This window comes from Geotrypetes seraphini, chromosome 8 (assembly GCF_902459505.1).
Source record: "Geotrypetes seraphini chromosome 8, aGeoSer1.1, whole genome shotgun sequence".
NCBI lineage: Eukaryota > Metazoa > Chordata > Amphibia > Gymnophiona > Dermophiidae > Geotrypetes > Geotrypetes seraphini.
The window spans coordinates 25,216,730-25,237,548 of NC_047091.1; the positions used below are offsets into that span (position 1 = coordinate 25,216,730).

Consider the following 20,819-nt stretch of genomic DNA (forward strand, 5'->3'; position numbering starts at 1 on the left):
ACTAAATCAAAAGCCAGGTTTTTACACCAAATTTAAATCAGCTACTGGACATTTTCCAAGGAAGCAGATAGGCGAAACCAGCCTGGCATGAAAAGTCAACCCTTAGTACTGTAAAGATTTCCCTGCAAGGAGCTAAAACCATGCACAGGGATAAAGACCAATAGCACAAGCGGACAATGATACTCATTTAAAGAAGGAGGCTTAAATCTGACGTCTGCTAATATCTTACTACTTCTACTTATCATTTCTATAGCGCTGAAAGACATACACAGTGCTATGCATTTTGAAATTTAATAGACGGTCCCTGCTCAGAACAGCTTACAATCTAAGTTGGACAGACAGACATGACGTAGAGGGTTGGGGATGCAGAACCCAAGGTGAGAAGAGTTAGGAGTCAAAAGCACTCTCAAAGAGGTAGGATGACATTTATAGATGGTCCCTACTCAGAAGAGCTTACATCTAACTTGAACAGACATGACAAATAGGGTTGGGGGATGCAGAACCCAAGATGAGAGGAGTTAGGAGTTGAAAGCGCTCTCAAAGAGGTGAGCTGACATTTATAGACAGTCCCTGCTTAGAAGAGCTTACAATCTAAGTTGGACAGACAGACATGACATAGAGAGTTGGGGATGCAGAACCCAAGGTGAGAAGAGTTAGGAGTCGAAAGCACTCTCAAAGGGGTGGGCTGACATTTATAGATGGTCCCTACTCAGAAGAGTTTACAATTTAACTTGGACATACAAATATGACATAGAGGGTTGGGGATGCAGAACCCAAGGTGAGAAGAGTTAAGAGTCGAAAGCACTTTCAAAGAGGTGGACTTTTAAATGCCCTTGAACCCTGCCAGAGACGGAGCCTGCCGTAGGGATTCGGGCAGCTTGTTCCTAGCTTATGGCACAGCAAAGTAGAAGGGATGGAGTCTGGAGTTGGCAGTTGAAGAGAAGGGCACAGATAGGAGGGACTTACCAGCTGAGCAGAGCACAAGGGGGGAACATAGGGGGAGATAAATGAAGAAACATAGTGAGGGGCAGCTGAGGGAGTTCTTTTGTAGGTCAGTAAGAGGAGTTTGAATTGTGGTATATTCGGAAATGGATGGGAATCCTTACAGCAGGATCTGCTCTCCCGAGTCAATTCTAAAACACATGGTGAAACGGATGTTCCTGTGCCGTTGAGGTGCACCATGAGCATCCATTGCAAGAGACGAACCTATATCTCTGTGTTTCTAAACTGGCTGATATAAGCGTTTATGGTAAGCCATTTTTTAGGATAGATCTTCTCCCAAAACTGTCACACAGCCCAGTATTTCTTGACAGGTTTCCTTTCTGGAGGGGAAAGGGAAAGACACTGGAGGATGAAGGGAGTGACTTCCCTAATCCCTTGGTGTCTCTCTGTCGGACCCTTTTCTGAAACTTGAATGTCTCAGGCAGCAGGTCTAACTCCCAATATACACAAAGAGGTCTAGTCTCCTTCATAAGATACATAAGCATTGCCATACTGGTCTATCACGCCCACTATCCTGTTTCCAGTACTGGCCAACTCAGGTCCCAAGTACCTGGCAGAAACCCAAAGAGTAGCAACATTCCAAAGCTGAGATTGTGATGTCATAATGCCTCATTTCACCAACGCCTAAGAGACAAGCTCATCAGTGATGTCAACATGGCTTGACTGTCCTATAATTGGCTCACATAAGAACATAAGAGTTGATGTCCTGGGACAGACTGAAGGTCCATCAAGCCCAGTATCCTTTTTCCATCAGTGGCCAACCCAGATCCCAAGTACCTGGCAGAAACCCAAAGAATAGCAACATTCCAGAGCTGAGATTGTGATGTCATAATGCCTCATTCCACCAATGCCTAAGAGCCAACCTCATCAGTGATGTCACAATGGCTTGATTGTCTTATAATTGGCTCACATATAAACATAAGAGTTGACGTCCTGGAACAGAGTGAAGGTCCATCAAGCCCAGCATCCTGTTTTCAGTAGTGGCCAACCCAGATCCTAAGTACCTGGCAGAAACCCAAAGAATAGCAACATTCCAGAGCTTAGACTGTGATGTCATAATGCCTCTTTCCACCAATGCCTAAGAGCCAAACTCAGCAGTATGTCACAATGGCTTGACTGTCCTATACTTGGCTCACAAGAGAATATAACAATTGCTGTACTGGGACAGACTGAAGGTCCATTAAGCCCACTATCCTGTTTCCAACAGTGGCCAACCTAGGTCCAGTGTACCTGGCAAGATTCCAAAGGAATAAGAAGGATTTCCCCACATCCATCTTAATAATGGCTTATGGACTCTTCTTTTAGGAAGTTATCCAAATCTTTTTTTTAAAACCTTGCTAAGCTAACTGAAATGGAGAATAAAAGTCTATTTTTGGGCCTGCCCTACTTCTACCCAAATTACATCCAGACCATCCAGCCTTTCCATTTGAATATTTCTCAGTTCTAGACATCCATATCCTGGCTTTGTAAAACTGGAACTTACAGGTAACCCATGACCCATGATAAAATGTCCAAAACCCATAATGGCTGGTCCGATACTTTGTAACACACTGCCTTCTAACGTACGAGCACTGAGAGACATGAAAGAATTGAAGATCAAATTGAAAACCATTTTATTTCAACAAGCCCATCAATATGAACATAAGAATTGCTACTGCTGGGTCATCGTGCCCAGCAGTCCGCTCAAGCGGTGGCCCTTAGGTCAAAGACCAGCGTCCTGAGACTGAGACTAGCCCTACCTGCGTACATTCCAGTTCAGCAGAAACTTGTCCAACTTTGTCTTGAAACCCTGGAGGGTGTTTTCCCCTATAACAGCCTTTAGAAGAGCGTTCCAGTTTTGTACCACTCTCTGGGAGAAGCAGAACTTCCTTACGTTTGTACGAAATCTATCCCCTTTCAACTTTAGAGAGTGCCCTCTCGTTCTCCCTACTTTGGAGAGGGTAATACCACCTCCTGACATTTAACTCTAGGTGGCCTGGGGCAGGAGACATATCAAGGGTTGCTAACTGACTCCAGATTCACCTAACAGGATTGATCCCATCCAGACTTTACTCCCTTGCACGCAGGGCCTGATTTGCCATTAGCATTCCCTAAGAAAAGGAAGACAGCAAATGTCTGCAACATGGTGAAACCAGGATTAGATCAACACTGCTGGAGAAATATGGAGCCAGTTGCCCACCCCAGGCCAACTCCAAGAGGCTGCAGGTAACATAAAAAATTATTTCTATACCACAATACCATTAAGGTCTATGTGGTTGCAGAATAGAATAATAAACTGCACATATACAGTTGAATATAATACATTAATTTCCTAAAACTCTTGTAAACAAATATGTTTTCAATAGGCTCCTAAAATGCTGATATGAGCAAGAGGTGGCTAGTAGAGAATTCAACTCTTTATCCCATATTGCAGGACACTCGTGTTGAACTGAGACACAGAATTCTGTCGTCCTGAAGACCAGGACAGGAGTCCCGACAGATCTTATTCTCCTCCAGCTGCTTTGCAATAAAGTTTGCCTATCCTGAGACTGTTAAACTGAACTAAACTAAACCTTAGGTTTATATACCGCACCATCTCCGTAGACGCAGAGCTCAGCACGGTTTTCAGGATTTAGGATGAGAAAGGAACTCCAGTGGAGGGTTTAAGGATTAGGTGTAAGAGGGTGTGGATGGGTGGGAGAGGCCAAAGAGGGGGGAAGAGTTACAGTTTTGAGAATAGCCAGGTTTTTAGGTGTTTGCGGAAGAGTTGGAGGGAGCTTGAGGTTCAGAGCGGGGAGGAAAGGTTATTCCAGAGCTCAGTGATTCTAAAGGGAAGGGATGACCCAAGTTTGCCTGCATGCGAAATACCTTTTGTGGAAGGGAAAGATAGTTTAAGAGTTTGGGAGGATCTGGAGGAGGTAGGAGTTGCGGAGTTTCAGGATAGAGGAATAACGGCAGGAAGGATGCCATGTTAATAGGAGCTGTAGCTGCAGACTGGGAACCGCCCACCCACCCCCACCCCGCCTCCCCCCCCCTGCAACACACACACACTTTGTCACCAAGAGGAGCCAGTGGAGTTCAAACAATTTTTGAACTCTCTCCATACCTGTACCCTGTGTGGTCACACTGCTCACACAGACCTATTGTAGTGATCGATACCTTGGCTCCTTCACGGTCTGCAACACCCTCCCCCCCCCCAACTCCATGCTCAGGAAAGGCAGACCTCCATAGAGAAGGTCAGAGGCTTAACTATTTGTTCAGACCCTGTGGTTTACACAGACAACTGGCAGAACAACAAATTCAATCTTCTCTAAGGAGACAGTGGAAAAATGAGAAGCCATTTTAGCTGGGTAATACAAACGCATCGCAGGAGACAGCATCACTCATCCTCCCACCAGCGACAGCTCCGTTCTCCAACACACGCCAGAGGTGAAGCACTAGACTGAGGTGCAAGATGCTGAAATCCAGATGGCTGAATAAGTCATAAAGCTTAAGAAATCAAAAAGTTATTCATATTTTTTCATTTCTCAGAAGTAGCCCAGGATGACTTACGTTGAAGCACAGTAGGGGACTAAAGAACTTTCAGGGTGCTTATAAATATTTGTATGACAAAACAGAATGATTAATTCACAGTACTTCTGAATCATTTATACCCAGTCAGGAGTTGACTTTGCTTTCTTGCGTGCATAGAGCTATTCCTCCATATGAACGACTCGGGCTGCCGTTTCCAGGTCATTTGTGCCCATGCGGCCTGTGTGCCGTACGTAGCAATACCGATCGGGATGGACTGGAGGAGGTTTTGACAACAACTCCAATGGCTGAGAAGTAGGGCAGATGTTTTTTAATGGTCTGAACCCTGAAAAGGTAGCCACAGGTCTTGTATATCGCACCACTGGACTGTCGCTTCAATAGTGCCTCGACAATGAGTGTGACTTTATCTGCCGTCATCTAGTATGTCTCTGAAATGCCTTTTACCACTAGGAGCTTTGAGCACAGGGGTTTTTTCGTCTGCAACCTCTCAGTGCTCATGGTTCTGCTCTTCTGTTGCAACTTCAGACATTCCTTTTCTTGCGGCAGGAGCTGCCCTGGACCTCACGGTGCCGGCAGTGATAGGGAGCAAGAGTGGGAACTGGACAGAGCTAGCACATGTGCTCCGATACTAGGGTTCACTTCCTCTATAGAAGCCAGGGCTGGGGGCCTGAAGCTGAACCCATTTGCTGGCTCCCAGCTACCTTTGCTGCCAACCACACTTGAGGCACTGGAACAGCTCTTGCTATACGAGACAATATGGGAAAGGGGAAAGAGGATTAGTGAGGCTGGGAGACATCTGAGAAGGCAGATGAGTAGAGACCAAGGGCCGGATTCTCAAAACTTTCCATGCCTTTAATGATGGTTGCTAAACCGGTTCCAGCTCTCCGTGGTCCTTTCCGAGCTTCCTAGCAGACTCCGACTCTGCCATGCAAATGTAGTAAAATGAGCTCATTAATATTTAAATGAGCACTCCAATCATCGCTGGGTGAGTCTCCAAATGAAGCGCCAGCTTTTAACAACCCAAAATTACCGGCTGGTCCGGAGGTGCCGGTACTGTGAAAAGTGCATCTTGGACACACATTTTTGGCTGTGGCTCATGATAAAAACGATAGAAAACACACCATTCACATAAATATAGTGACGCGTGTCGAGCACGTGTATTAAAAGGCAGCTTTCAACAAGTGCGTATAAGATATACCTTTAGTGCACATGCTTGTGAGATTTTTTTTCCCCACATCACTATATTGCACCTTCCTTCCCCTCCATCCAACAGCGCTGGCATGCCTATGACCAACACAATGGCAATGCTTGCTGGTAGTCCTCAGCCCTTCCTAGCCACCCATGCCTCTGTCCGTGGACTGCTCTGCACATGTGCCGATCGCTAGCACCAGCGACTAATCTCATGTAGATCTGGTGACCCTCTGCAAACCTCATTTGCATGTGCGCAGGGCCGGATTTTCCTATAGGCTAACTAGGCTTCAGCCTAGGGCCTCAAGATCAAGAGGGGCCTACATTCAAATTGTTAGCAAAATTAAAATTACACTATTCTAAAAACAGTGAACACTAAAACACTGAACCGAAAATAAGGAGAAATTCTACGCTTCGGGATCGGAACCGGCTCCGGCCGCAACGGGGCGCCGACTCAGCTTCTCCCTTTCTTTTTCTCGCCCTGGGAGGAGGATCAGGGAGGGAAAGACGTCAGTCCGGAAACAGCTGGGCAAAGCCCAGCCCCGCGGGGAGAGAGGCAAAACGTCAGGACAGGACGGCCCAGACTGGCATCGGATGAGGGGTGGGGGGGGTTAATGGAAGGCAGGCAGGCAGGATGGCATGGGGGGTGTTCAATGGAAGGGGGATGGGAGGCAGGTGGGCATTGGAGGGGGGGTGAGGTGAGGAAGGACGCACTGGGGGCACTATGGACATAGGAAGGGGCAATGTTGTGTGTTATGTTTGATTAGTTATTGTTACAAGTACTATATATGGTGCTGAGAATAAATGTCCAAATAAGTGTTCTCGACTTTTTTTTATTTATTGTCCGTGTCACATTTTTTATAAAGGTTAGTACCAATAACAACATGTTTCATTTAACATATTGATATAGATTATAGTAATGATGTATTTTATTATCTCCCATGTAATTTACAAACTTAAAAATGGGAGGTGAAAGGGCCTCATAAGTGGAATAGCCTAGGGCCTCTTTTCATCTAAATCCGGCCCTGCATATGCGGTTGAGAATGGCTCGTCTTTTTTGAATCATTAGATTTGTGGCCGCTACAGTGACTCATTGGATTTTACCGGCGATATTAGAGAACCGAGCCCTGAAGAGAGAAAACAGGGGAATTGGTCAGAGTCTGAAGGGGGGAGATAAGACGCATGAATTGCCACACCAGGTCAGACCAAAGGCCCAGTATCCTGCCTCCAACAGAGGCCAGTCCAAGTCACAAGAAACTGGCAGAATCCCTAAAATGGAGCAAGAATCCATGCTGTCAACCCCAGGGATACGCAGTGGCTTTCTCCAGGAATTTGTCCTTCTGCTCTACTGCAAATGCTCTTAAATCAGACAGCAGTTTCTATTAAAGAAAACCCCTTATCCCTAGAGGTCCTCAGTGAGAATTCCTTATCGTTTAAGCAACACATTTCACAAGCAGTTCAGAAATTCTTCGTGCCCCTTCAGGAAGTTAGATCACTCGATTTCTGAAGCCTCATGCTCTGAAATTTTGATTCACGCCTTGATTACTGTAATGCCTTGGTTATACACAAGCCTTTATATTCACTCCCGCACCTTCAATTGATTCAAAATTACTGCTGTGAAACTAATTTACAATGTTAAAAAGTCTGACTGTTGACTCCGACATTGGGTACATATTCAGTATAGAATCCATTATAAAATTCTATTTCTTGCACATAAAGCTCTTTTCACTGGTATTCCTTGGTTCCACATTGGCCTCCAACACTTTGTATTAGCCAACTGGTTGTTCTTTGCCTCCTTATGTGATTCTACATTCTGTTGTGTAGCTTCTTCCCTCTGGAACCGTCTTTGATCTGAGTCTTCATCTTTCCTGTTCTGCTCCCTTGATGTCCCACTGCATGTTCAAATTCAGGTAAATTGTGTTCACTGTTCAGCAGGTTTAGTTGATCAACTGCCACAATTTTCCATTTTTTTTATTGTTCACCGCCATGATGGTTTTTGAGTGGCAGTATACCAAGTTTGTGAAATAAATTAAAATTATACCGAGCTAAGGTATTGGCTTTTGTCACATGATCCAACAATGAGTTTCAAAGCTTAACTATATGTTCAGAGTAATCTATTTTCACCTGCTTTGAAAGTTCATGGTGTGCTCCCCAGTTTCTTTACCTGTTCCATTCCACACAGGATTTTGTACACCTCCATTATATTCACCCCTCAACCATCTCTTCTCCCAAGATGAACATCCCTAACCCTGTGTAGCTTTGCCTCATAGTGGAGTCGTTCTGTCTACTTGACTATTTTGGTCACCCTTCTTTGTACCTTTTCGTCATTAAGCACTGAGCAGAAGATTTGAATGAGTTGTCCACAATGACCTCCAGGTCTGTTTCTTGGGTGAATCCTAAAGTGATAGCATCATGTAACTATGATTTGGGTTATTCCTCTCAATGTCCGCAATACATTTCTTCTGCCGTTTGGATGTCCAGTTCTTTCAGCCTCACAAGATCCTACTGCATAAGAACATAAGAAACGCCTTCGCCGGATCAGACCGAGGACCATCTAGTCCAGCGATCCGCACCCGCGGCGGCCCATTTAAGTACTCCTTTTTGGAGACCCAGAATTACCGTATCCCTCAATATGATATGCAAGAAGGTGTGCATCCAACTTGCGCTTGAATCCCAGTACAGTAGTCTCCTCCACAACCTCCCCGGGGAGTGCATTCCAAGCACCCACCATGCGTTGCGCGAAACAGAACTTCCCGACATTTGTCCTGAACCTACTGCCACTCAGTTTCAGGCTATGATCTCTAGTCCATGTCACATTTGAAAATGTTAGTAATGCTGTTTCTTGGTCCATTTTATCAAATCCTTTTAATATTTTAAAAGTCTCTATCATATCCCCCCTCAGTCTTCTCTTCTCGAGGGTAAACAGTCCCAGTTTCCTAAGTCGATCTTTGTAATCCAAATGCTCCATCCCTTTGACGAGTTTTGTAGCTCGCCTCTGCACTCTCTCCAGCAGAGTTATATCTTTCTTAAGGTATGGAGACCAGTGTTGAACACAGTATTCTAAATGCGGTCTGACCATTGTTCTGTAAAGCGGCATTATGACCTCTTCCGATCTACTCATAATCCCCTTCTTAATTATTCCCAACATCCTGTTTGCTTTCTTCGCCGCCGCCGCACATTGTACCGATGGTTTAAGGGTACTGTCAATCAGTACCCCCAAATCCCTTTCTTGTTTGCATTTTGCTAACTTCACCCCCATCATCATATACTCATGTTCTTTATTTTTCTTTCCTAGGTGCATCACCTTGCATTTGTTTATGTTAAAGTTCATCTGCCACTTGTTCGCCCAAGTTTCCAGCTGGTTCAGATCCTTTTGGAGGTCCTCGCAGTCCCTTTGAGTGCCAACCGCCCGACATAGTTTTGTATCATCAGCAAACTTAATTATATTGGATGATGTTTCCTCCTCCAGGTCGTTTATAAAAATATTGAATATAGGTCCAAGAACCGAGCCCTGGGGCACGCCGCTAGTCACTTTCTCCCAGTTCGAGTATTTCCCATTTATGCTAACCCTCTGCCTTCTGTTTTCAAACCATTTTCCGATCCATCTGTGCACTTCTCCCCCTATTCCATGGCATAGTAGTTTCTTCATGAGCCTTGCATGTGGGACCTTGTCAAACGCTTTCTGAAAGTCCAGATAAATTATATCCACTGGATCACCACTATCCATTTGTTTGTTCACTTTGTCAAAGAATTGCAGTAAATTTGTCAAACATGACTTCCCTTTCCTGAAGCCATGCTAACTAGCCCTTAATAGATTATGATCCTCCAAGTGTTGTACAATGTTTTCTTTAATTAGTGTTTCAATCATCTTCCCTGGAACCGATGTGAGGCTCACAGGTCGGTAGTTTCCTGGATCCCCTCTTGATCCTTTCTTGAAAATTGGGATGACATTCGCTATCCTCCAGTCTTCTGGTATTTGCCCAGTTCTAATTGACATGTTAGCTACGGATTGCAATAGTTCACCAATTTCCTCCTTAAGTTCCTTTAATACCCAACTTCTCACAGCCCACACACAATTTGAATAATTCATGTTATCTGCAAATATGATCACAGCGCTCAACTTTCCTATTTCCAGATCATTTATAAATTGGTTGAAAAGCACTGGTCCCAGTACAGACTACTCTCCCTCCTCCACTGAAAGAACCATCCATTTCAGATTTCAACTTTATTTAATATATTAATGATGCTAAGCCAATAACAGATATAAGTTGCTCACAGTAAAAGCTCAAGACAGGGCAGAGATCAGAAATCACAGGAGTTTAGATAATAAAAATCACATAATATTAAGAAGAAGAAAAGAATTGGAGAAGACGGTAAGTAGCACAAGAAAATATAGAACATATCGCTGGAACTTCAGTGTGGGTCAGGATTAACAAGCAACAAAAACTGATTCAGGGAAAGCCTGGCCAAAATGCCAGGTTTTTAGAGCTGGCATGAGAAGTCTCTAAGCAGATATCCGGGGAGGCGGTTTCAGAGGGAAGATTCCAACATGCTGAAGCCAAGAGCTCCCAGCGCCCTCAAAACCTTTCTAAGATTACGAACACTAGAGATTGTGCTGTGAGGAATGAAGGGAGGAAGCAGGGGAATATACTGAGTGGACTGAACAAGAAGGAAGGATGTCTGGAAGAGAAGACCTGATCGGTAATGACAAGAGACCAGAAGCCAAAGCTCCTTCTACCAAGGCTAGTGGCGTGAGCACATTTCCCAGTTCCAAAACGCAGTGCGACTCACTTGAAGCCTTCTGATGTGAGAGATTTTAAACCCTGGAACAGTGAGTTGCAATAATCAAAGTGTGACAACACCACAGAATGGAAGAGAAGGTCCAAGAGAAAACAAATGTTATGCACTTGTTTCAGGATTAATCTCATGAAGAAATCCTAAATCAAAAGTTAGGCATCTAGAGTGATACCCAGAATCTTAACAGAATTTTGGAATCATATCTGAGTACCATTAACTAACAGTAGACCATACCAAGGGAATGAAGTAATGCCACTTATTTTACCTCTTTGGAATGACTATGAGACAGCATTGTATGTTCTAAAAACAGACAATATTTGTTTATTGTTAGTATAAAAACTTACAAAATTGCAGTAGCAAAGGCGTAGTAAATATATTGTCAGTTCAGAATATGCAATGGAGAGCAGAACTAACACTCATATGCTTAGTAGGGGGCTAGCAGTTCCCCGCAGCATAAGTAAGCAAATCTCTCTGGCTCTACCTAAAATGCACGTGTTTTTTTATACAGAGAAATTCTTCCTTTGTTCCAAAAAGCACATCCCCAAATTCTGGTCATGTAATTCCCTATTGGTACAAAAATGTATACCTAACTATTCCTCCTCTCAGTTCACGTCTCTCTCACTCCCCCCCCCCCCCCCCAATAGGGGGGCCCTTGCAGAAACAGAGAATTCTTGGTGAACTTTCTTCCTCCAGCTCTGAGATCCTTATCACCTTGCAGATGCTAATTAGTGGTTTTACAGTTCTGTGTATGCTGAAAGTTGGCAATAGTGACCTTTCAACAATCCAGCTGCTTGGTTCCCATAGCTCGGTTCAGAGACAGGGAGCAAATGTTTTGGTACCAAGTTCTCTCATCTTGATACACCCACATCATCCTGCAGGGATCCTTGCTCGTTATAAATATTTTATGGCTTTCCAGAGCGCCTGGCATATGAAGTCATACAGCACTGATAACAGTTCAGCAGAACCTTGGAGAAATATCCTCCCAGCAGGGAATGGAGACAGGAACTTTGCAGCACAAAGGCCAGCTGGGTTAGCATTTCAAAGGATACATGTGTTCACAGACAACAATGTACAGGCTGGGCCTTGCTATGGGAAAATATAGGTTTAAAATGTCTGTAGTGTCCAGCATACACAAGTGAGGCCAGTATGTCCAGTTTATTCACCTGTATGTCCAGGTTATCCATTTCAGGAACACAACTGTGCCAAACTGAATCCCTCCAAATCTAAGCCATTGCTTGAAAGCCCATTTGCAACTCTGTCTCGTTGTAAGGAAATACTAGAAAATAGATCAGTGGTGATGGCGCCAATAGTGGCTAATTGAATGTCAAGGCCAGAAAGAAAGACAGTGAAACCCGGTGGCTGGATAAGGAAAGCCAGGGGAACTAAGAAGGGGGTGTAATACTGATCCCTGATGATATTCCAAAGAGAAACAGAGCCAGGAAAATGCAGTCCCTGAGATATGAAGCTCTGAAAGTCTCCACAGAAGAATGGACTGTTCATCAGATCAAATGCAGGAGAGAGATCTTAAGGAATTGGAAGAACATGGAAACTTTTCTCCAGATTAGTTCTGACAGTTCACAAGTGCAAAGACGGCATTCTCAGTGCTATGGTCGAAACAATGAAAGCTGGATCACAATTAACATCTCAATCACTTCAGAGATGAACAATAGAGCGGAAATTTGACTGGAAGTTAGGATTAAACAATTTTTTATTGACAGAAATAATGCAGAACCATAGCAATACATCAGAGTACAAAATACAACGAAATAAGCAGGAAATCCGCTAGAACAAAACATAACAGTACCAAGTCATGTGTCATTTATATTAACCCCCTATCCCCCAATCCCCGTGAACTCCAGAAATCCCCCTCCCCAGAAATCTCCCTCCAATCCCCCCCTTTCCCCCTCTTTAGGGAGGAAGTTGGCCTGGGGCTACTGCCTCTGTACTACATGGGAGTCCGAGGTCCCCTGGAGCACTGAAAGCCCAAGGAAAAACCAGGCAAGCCCGTCCTACAAAAAGGAGAAACATGCTCCCCCAGGATTTGGGCTCTGATGACCCCAAGGCACCCACAAGCTCCTGGGCCTACCTTTTGACTTGAAGTTAAAGGAAACTGTGGGATTCCCTTGTGGTTCCTTTAGCCAGGAAAGGGGGGGGGGGCAAGGAATAATGTCTTGCTTTCATATCAAAATAAAGGTCCTGGATGTGACTGACATACAGTTGTGGTACAAAGTGAGGTAGGAATTGGAGCTGTAAGTGCAGTAGAGGAGGACATAGCTACTAGAAACTAATTCAGACTCCAGAGGTGTGGCAGCTAAAAGGAAGAAGGAAAGAAGAGAAGAGGAATTGGAGACAGAAGAAGGAAAAGAAGAGTCAGAGGTAGCACAATCAGGAGAATCACTCAAGGAAAGAAGGCAAGAACAGATATTGGCAACCTTCTCTACCAAGGTCAGAGCAAGGTCATCAGCAGGAGGAGGATTTCGTTGCCTAAGAAGTCTAAAAATCTGGATGAGCCTGGTGTCTTTCGTGAATAAAATGAGACAATATTCCCTCTTTGCTGAAGAGATAGAAAAATTATAGAACCTTGCAAGTTTTATTTATTTATCTATCTATGATCTAAATGGGTTATAAAATTAAATACATAAATTCATATCACATACAAACAAAACAAACTTATCAAAAGCAGGCAAAGCTTGAGCCAAACAGCCCAACTGCCTTAACTCTAGAGGAAGGTCATTCCACCATGGAGGAGCCATGATGAAAGAAGTCTGAGAACAATCCTCCTCAAGTTGGATCTGGTTGAATAACAACATTTCCTGAGATCTGAAGTTTGTTAGGTTGACACATTTTTAGACTCTTTGACACAGCAACTGAAGCATTATCAACTAATGCCTTAAATACCAACAGTAAAATTTTAAACTTCATTCTCCAGAAAACTGGAAGTCAGTTCAAATGAATAAGTTATGGAGTACTATGCTCTAGTGTCTTTAAACTTCCCATTACACAGGCAGCAGAATTCTCGACCACTTGCAAAGCCCTTGAAGATTACTGGGGAAGACCACAATATGGAGAATTACAGTAATCTAAATGGGATTACACATAACTGCATTAGAGAATGACATAGGGACAACTTTTTTCTCATCCCCGCGGGAACTCATTTTCCCGTTCCGTCCCTGTGAGTTCTTTTCTTGTCCTGCGAGCTTCATCCTCATCTGAACAAGCCTCAAACACTTTAAAATCATAAGTGTTCGAGGCTTGTGAAGTTAAGGAAGAGCTTACAGAATGGGATAGGGACAGTGACAAAAATTGAGTTTCTGCGGGGACAGGGAAAAATTTGTCCCCGTGTTTCAAGTTTCAAGTTTATTATACCGACCATCACCAAGTATCTGGCCGGTTCACAATAAAATTTATACAGAGGAAAAAAGAAAAAGAAAAAATTTAAAATATAAAATATAGTGGGTGAACATTAAAGACATAACTTGACTAACATGAAAGTGAGGATATGAGGGAAAGGGGGGGGGGAAGTTACATATTTTGGAGAAGAGAGGGAAATAGTGGGGATAGGGAAAAACATATTGGGTAGGATCGCTTTTATTAAAGCGGTTGGTTAAATAAGTTGGAACCAATCAGATGAAGAAGAGAAAAGATAAAGAAAAGGGTGAAATAGAGAGGAAAAAGGTAGGAAGAGATCGAAAGATTAGGGGAAGAAAAAGAAAGAATTTGGAAAAAAAAGAAAAAACAAAAAAAAAAGGAAAAAAAGAAAAAGGGAAGAAGAAAAAGGTGGAACTAATAACAGACAAAAGCATCTCGAAATAAAAATGTCTTCAGATTGGTCTTGAAATTATCTAGATGTTGTTCTTCTCTAAGTTGTTGTGGTAAAGCATTCCATAGCGTTGGGGCGACATTCTCTATCCTGCATTCCCCCACACAGAGCGCAGGAAGATTGGTGTCTTCAGGCAGTATGAGTGAGCAGGTGAGGTATGAGGCCCCAGAGTACATTACCAATCGAAAAGTCTCAGGTGACAGCAAAGTCTTAAGTTGAAGAACCAACCTAATTTTTTTTTTTTAAACCACAGTTTTAATAACAGCCACCAAGGAGCACTTTCTTTAGTGGCATTCTCAGTGATGTAGTTGCATTTTCAAACTATGTCATCCCTGTTGATACCAGGAAAAAGAATGCCAAGGGTATGCAGAGCTTCCTTCCTGTAAAGGCAATGCCCTGCCCAGAAATGACTGCGGGGTTGGCAATGGCAGAGATGAAAAATCGTCAGGAGAAGAATCGCAACATGATATTAACGCACTCAGCCAAAATATTTGTGTCCCTAAACTGCCATGGCAGGACAGGGCAAGTAGACAGAAGCCGTGTAAGACCATGGAAAAAGAGAGTGATCTGGAAAGCAGAAAGAGGAAGAGATAAAGATGAAGTGAAGGAGAAAATGGAAAGGCACTAGAAGCAGAAAGAGACAAAGATGGAGAGAGATGGGGAAAGCAGAAAGAGAAGTGGAAAAGAAAATAGGAAATACAAACCAGATAACAGATTCCCAAAGAGAAATTTGTTCTTCTCTGCAGGGTTGGCTTTAGAGCTGGGACTGATGCAGCCACACCATGTAACATTCATGCACTGTGTCTTGACCCAAGGAACTCATTGTGCTTCACAAAATATTTATTTATTTAAAAAATGTATATACCGCCTGGAGTCTCAGCGGTTTCCAAAATAACACAGATATAATTCAAATCAACTCAAGAAGTGGAACCTAAGACTCCTTCATATCATCCTTCACTATCACTACAGTTAGATGAGGATCAAAATCCTAGGGAGCAATTCACAGATATGCATCGGCAAAAAAGCTTTGTTTTAAGCAATCTCTGACTATCTGCATATTGTAACTCGCTGAATGTCCAGCTCTCTTGATTGTAAACCGCCTAGAAGTCGCAAGATTGTGGCGGTATAGAAGAATAAAGTTATTATTATTATTATTAAAGCTGAGATGGTCCAAACATAGCCTTAATTGACCCCATAATTAATTTCATAGAGAAACACCCATGCAGGAAGACAGGGAAGGGAAGCCACCAGTTTGGGATAGTTGTCCAATAAGGATATTTTATTACCGCATTGTTTGGATCCAGCATGGTCAATGTTTTGGCTCAAATGAGCCTGCCTCAGGCGTTACATGAGTCTCACATGAAAGTGCGGGTATCGAAAATGCCTTCTCGCGCAATAGGCTTTAAATATTTGTTTTAATATGTAACAGCACATGATATTTCATTGTGACCCCTGAGGCAGGCTCATTTGAGCCGAAACATGGACCATGTCGGGTCCAAACAGAATGCTAAAATAAAATATCCTTATTGGACAAGTATCTCAAATTGTGATGGCTTTCCATCTCTAATTTTTTTGACGACTTGTAATTGTTTCTTGGAGATCTTTTTTATTCTTGTTCCTGTGCCTTCCATCTGTATCTACTGAAACAGCCGCTGAATAAATCCAGTTAGCGCTTGACTAAAACTAGCTATTTTGTGAGTAGTCAAGAGGTGGAGCTGGCAAAGAGAATGTTAGGAATTATCAGGAAAGTAATGGAAAACAAAAATGAAAATGTTATAAGGCCCTTGTATTACTCTATGGTACGGCCGCACCTCGAATACTGTGTGCAGTTCTGGTCACCATATCTCAGAAAAGATATATCGGAACTAGAAAAGGTACCGAGGAGGGTGACAAAAATAATCAAATGGATGGGATGACTTTCCTATGAGGAAAGCTGGGGCTCTTCAGCTTGGAGAAGAGACGGCTCAGGGCTGATATGAAGGAAGTCTATAAAATAAGACTAGGGGACATGCGATGAAGCTACTAAGTAGTAGATTTAAAACAAACCAGAGAAAATATTTCTTCACACAATTCGTTGCCAGAGAATGTGGTGAAATCAGTTAGCTTAGCGGGGTTTATAAAAAGGTATGGATCATTTCCTAAAAGAGAAGTCCATAGGCCATTATTGAGTTGGTTTGGGGAAAATCCACTGCTTATTCCTAGGAGAAGCAGCATAAAATCAATTTAGCAACTTGGCATCTCGCTAGGTAGTTGGGACCTGGGTTGGCCACTGCTGGAAACAGGCTTCTGGGCTTGATGGCTCTTCGGTCTGTCCCATTATGGCAATTCTTATCTTCTTATGGTTAAGTGTGATAGAACTTAACCAGATAAGTCAAGCCAGATAAATAGAACCACATAACTGATCTGAATTATAACACTTAACCAGATAAGTGCTATCTGGCTACATATAACCAGTATAATATGAATAAATATACGATATATTTTATATAGGTATGTAAAAGAAGCTAGATTGATTTTATATTACAGAAAGAAATAAGAAAGAGGATTGATTGATGGTTTAAAAGGGCTGTACTGAGAACCAACTCAGAAAACGCTAACTCTGTATTGTAACACCTTTACGGAAGCTCATGTATTGTAACACCATTACGGAAGCTCATGTATTGTAACACCTTTACGGAAGCTCATGTATTGTAACACCATTACGGAAGCTCATGTATTGTAACACCTTTACGGAAGCTCATGTATTGTAACACCTTTACGGAAGCTCATGTATTGTAACACCATTACGGAAGCTCATGTAAGCCGCTCTGAATTAACAGCATTATAGAAGCTTCCAATAAATCATATTCAATGCCAGTGTTCAGACACGAGCCGCCATTGAATATCTGGATACTGCTGGCGATAGACCCAAAATGCTGACTGCCACCAGCTGAATATTGATCCCCTAGAACAAGACTAAGGTGTCTGCTTCCATTTAGGCCTCCTCCGCTCATTGGTCCCAACTACCCAAAAGGCCTCGCCCCCCCTCCAACCCTTACTGACGCTCACACGCAGAACAGAGAGTGTGGAGCTTTGGGGTTTCTTCCTACACCTGTTCTCAGCCCCGTGCATATCAGTCCTGACCCCAGCAACAGATGAAAAGGGGCCAACTCAGGATCATTCTGCAAAGTTTTGTCTATTGACTTTACAGACGTCTCATATAAATCCTGGCCTGGCTTCCTTAACCTTGAAACCTCCCCCCCCCCCCTCCCCAAGCACACACTTTCCTTTTGTCCCCCACCCCCCTCTTTCTCTCTACCCTACCCCAACCCCCATCCCAGGCATCATCATTCTCTGTCCTTCAGTTTCCTCTCCCCCCCCCCCCAACTCTCTCACCCTGGACACCTTTATCTGTCCCCCAGTTCATTGGCTCTCTACATGTACGGCCGCATCTGGAGTACTGTGTCCAGTACTGGTCGCCGTACCTCAAGAAAGACATGGCGGTACTTGAGGGAGTACAAAGAAGAGCAACCAAACTGATAAGGGGAATGGAAAATCTCCCATATACCGACAGATTGAAGCAGTTGGGACTTTTCTCCCTAGAGAAGCGAAGACTTAGAGGAGACATGATAGAAACCTTCAAGATCCTGAAGGGCATAGAAAAAGTAGACAGGGACAGATTTTTCAAATTAAGGGGCACCACAAGCACAAGGGGGCATTGGGGGAAATTGAAAGGGGACAGGTTTAGAACAAACGCTAGGAAGTACTTTTTCACTCAGAGGGTGGTAGATACATGGAACGCGCTCCCAGAGGCTGTTGTAGACAAGAAAACACTAAATGGTTTCAAAGAAGGTTTGGATAGATTCCTAGAAGAAAAAGGGATTGGGGGGTATAGATAGGTATAGACCATTGCTCAGTCAATGGGCCTGATGGGCCGCCGCGGGAGCGGACCGCTGAGCAGGATGGACCTATGGTCTGCCTCAGCGGAGGCAACTTCTTATGTTCTTATGTTCTTATGTTTTCTTACATTTCAGTTGTAACTCAAGGCAAGTTCTATTCCTGTCCCTAGAGGTTTGACTCAACCCCTCTCCCCACACCCTACTCGCCTGGCACTGCATCTCTCGCTGCCTTCTTCAGTCTGCGTGGGCTGATCCTGCCACTGCAGCCTCCTTGCATTCTCTCTATTCTGCCTGCCCGGTGGATGTTGCCACATCCTACTGCTTCCTGGATGTTGCTGTCTCGCGGTCCCCATGCCAAATTCTGCAAGGCAAAAGGAGAATTCTGCCGCCACAGAAAAGGCTCCCAAGAGAACCTCAATCCCATCAGCACAACTGCTAGTGAACACTTGCTTAGGGCTGCAAGGCTTGTGCAGTCATGTTCAGGCAAACAGAAAAAGCCACCTTGCTCACTGGAATTCACACTCCAGTCAAGAGTCCGAGATTGAGCAGAAGAAAGTTAACCAAGTGCTATAATGGGTGGGGAAGGAGGGGGTTGTGCGTGTCCAGTTCTTGAGCTGGAAGAACAGCAAACGCCTGCTCAGACCTGCCATCCACGAATGAGAGACGTCAAAATTCCGAAATGGAGCGCTGGTGCCAAGATCGGGAGCCAGCTGGACTGAGTTAAGGCAAGACTATAACAGTTAAAGAGAAAACGATTCTGCCCAACCCAATTAACAAAATTGTGTGTGCAAAATAAAAGTACGCAGAGCCAGCAAAGTGATGGACCTGAATACAAACCCCAGCGCTGAGCCTCAAAATCTCTTCAGAGGCTTCGGGCTCCCAGGTTCTGGGGACAGGACTTCAGCAGCCCAAACATGCCAACTAATCCTGCCGCCCCCTCCTTTCCCACTTCACCCCAACCTTGTCAAATCACCAGATGCTGAAAGAGAAGCGAGTGGGGCAGGAGAAAGTTGCTGAGTGATCACTGACCCCCTCTCGCAGCTCTGTCATCCCATCGGCAACACTTCCCTGCCTGTCTCTGTACCAGCAACTCTTGCCCAGAGCCTGGCACTGCTGAAAGTCTGGGGGCAGATACTGCACCGACCCCCCAAACAAAGCTGAAGAACAATGCCATAAGTATGCCCAGAACAGGGCCAGGCACATATATGTCCTTCTCTTCCCCCCCCCCCCCATGCAAACACATACACCTGCAGTGCAATTGCACCAGGCACAAGTATGTCCCTCCCCATAACAGGATCAGGCACATGTAGGTGTCCCCCCTCAAGAACAGAAGCAAGAACATATATGTCCTCCCCCTCCCACACACACACCTGCTGTAGAACTGCACCAGGCACATGTATGACCTCCCCCCCCCCCCCGAGAAACATAGCAGCCAGCTCTGTGGGCAGAGACAAGTTCCTTCATTGTGTCCCAGGAAGGGAAATTTCTCTTGTCTGGCACCCATTACACCAAGCACTTGTTTTTTGCAGGTGGGGGGAGGGGAGGGGTATCCAAAAACAAGCACAAATATTACCCCCCCCCCCCAACACAGACACCTGCAGGAGAACAGGGCAGACCAAGCACTTGTAAGCTCCAAATCTGTGGATAATGCAGGAAAGCAGCCCCCCCCCCCCCCATATAAAAGATCTCTAGAACAAGCAGGAGACCCTGCGCTAAGCACATCTGATAGACGCCCCCTCCCTGCAGAACGGCACATCTGGAAACCGCGCAAGACAAGCATGCCCCCCCCCACACACACACACACACACAACGGCAGAGCACACAGATGCCCCATCCCCAAAAACGTAGAGACCCCCAGCAAGTGCACAAACGCCCTTCTCCCCGCAAGGCAAGCGAACCCCGAAAGCTCCCCCAGCGCCCCCTCACCTGGTCCCCGCTTGCACTAGTTCAGGCTCTGGAGGGGGGCTGCGGCCATCCCCAGCGCTCCCAGGCAGGCGGCAGGGCGCCCCGTCTTTGCCCGTCACTTAGCTGCCGGAGCCGGGGCCGTGTGACAGCGAGAGCCGGAGGGAGGGAGGGAAGGAAGGAAGGCGAGAGCGAAACTGCGCAGAGGAGGGGAGGAGGGGAGGAGGAGGAGAGAGGGAAGGAGACCGTTCTGTGCTCCAGAATGCAGAGAGCGCTAGGGAAGGGGAGGAGAAAGCAGGAGAGGATGCAGAGAGGGCAGGGGAGAGAGTGCCAGCAATACAGAGAGGGGAGGAGAGAGCAGGAGAGAACGCAGTACGGGCAGAGGAGAGAGTGTCAGGCGATGCAGGGAGGGGAGAGAAGCGGGAGAAAACGAGGAGAAGAGAGAGAACAGGGGGAGAAAGGGTCAGAGAACAGGGAAGTGCTAGAAAATGCAGAGAGGAAAGTGGAAGTGAAGGCAGTGCAAGAGAATGGAGGGGAGGGGAGGGGTGGGGACGGGATGGAAAAGGGGAGACACGGGAGGAGGGAGGGGTGTCAGGAGAGAGTGCAGAGAAGGGAGCGGAAGGGATAGAGAAGGGGAGACACGGGAGGTGGAAGAGGTGTCAAGAGAGAGTGCAGAGAAGGGAGGGGAGGGGATGGAGAAGGGGAGACACGGGAGGAGGGAG

General features: G+C 45.0%; 1 protein-coding gene across 1 annotated transcript in view; it reads right to left on the reverse strand.

Moving 5' to 3' along the window:
* The window catches only part of ADGRB2 (adhesion G protein-coupled receptor B2), a 164,293-nt gene extending 143,853 nt beyond the window's left edge, over positions 1-20,440 (reverse strand). The window contains exon 1 of the mRNA XM_033957083.1: positions 20,122-20,440. The gene's annotated coding sequence lies outside the window, so the exon portion shown is untranslated. The remainder of the gene's footprint in view (positions 1-20,121) is intronic.
* Positions 20,441-20,819: the final 379 nt, after the last annotated feature.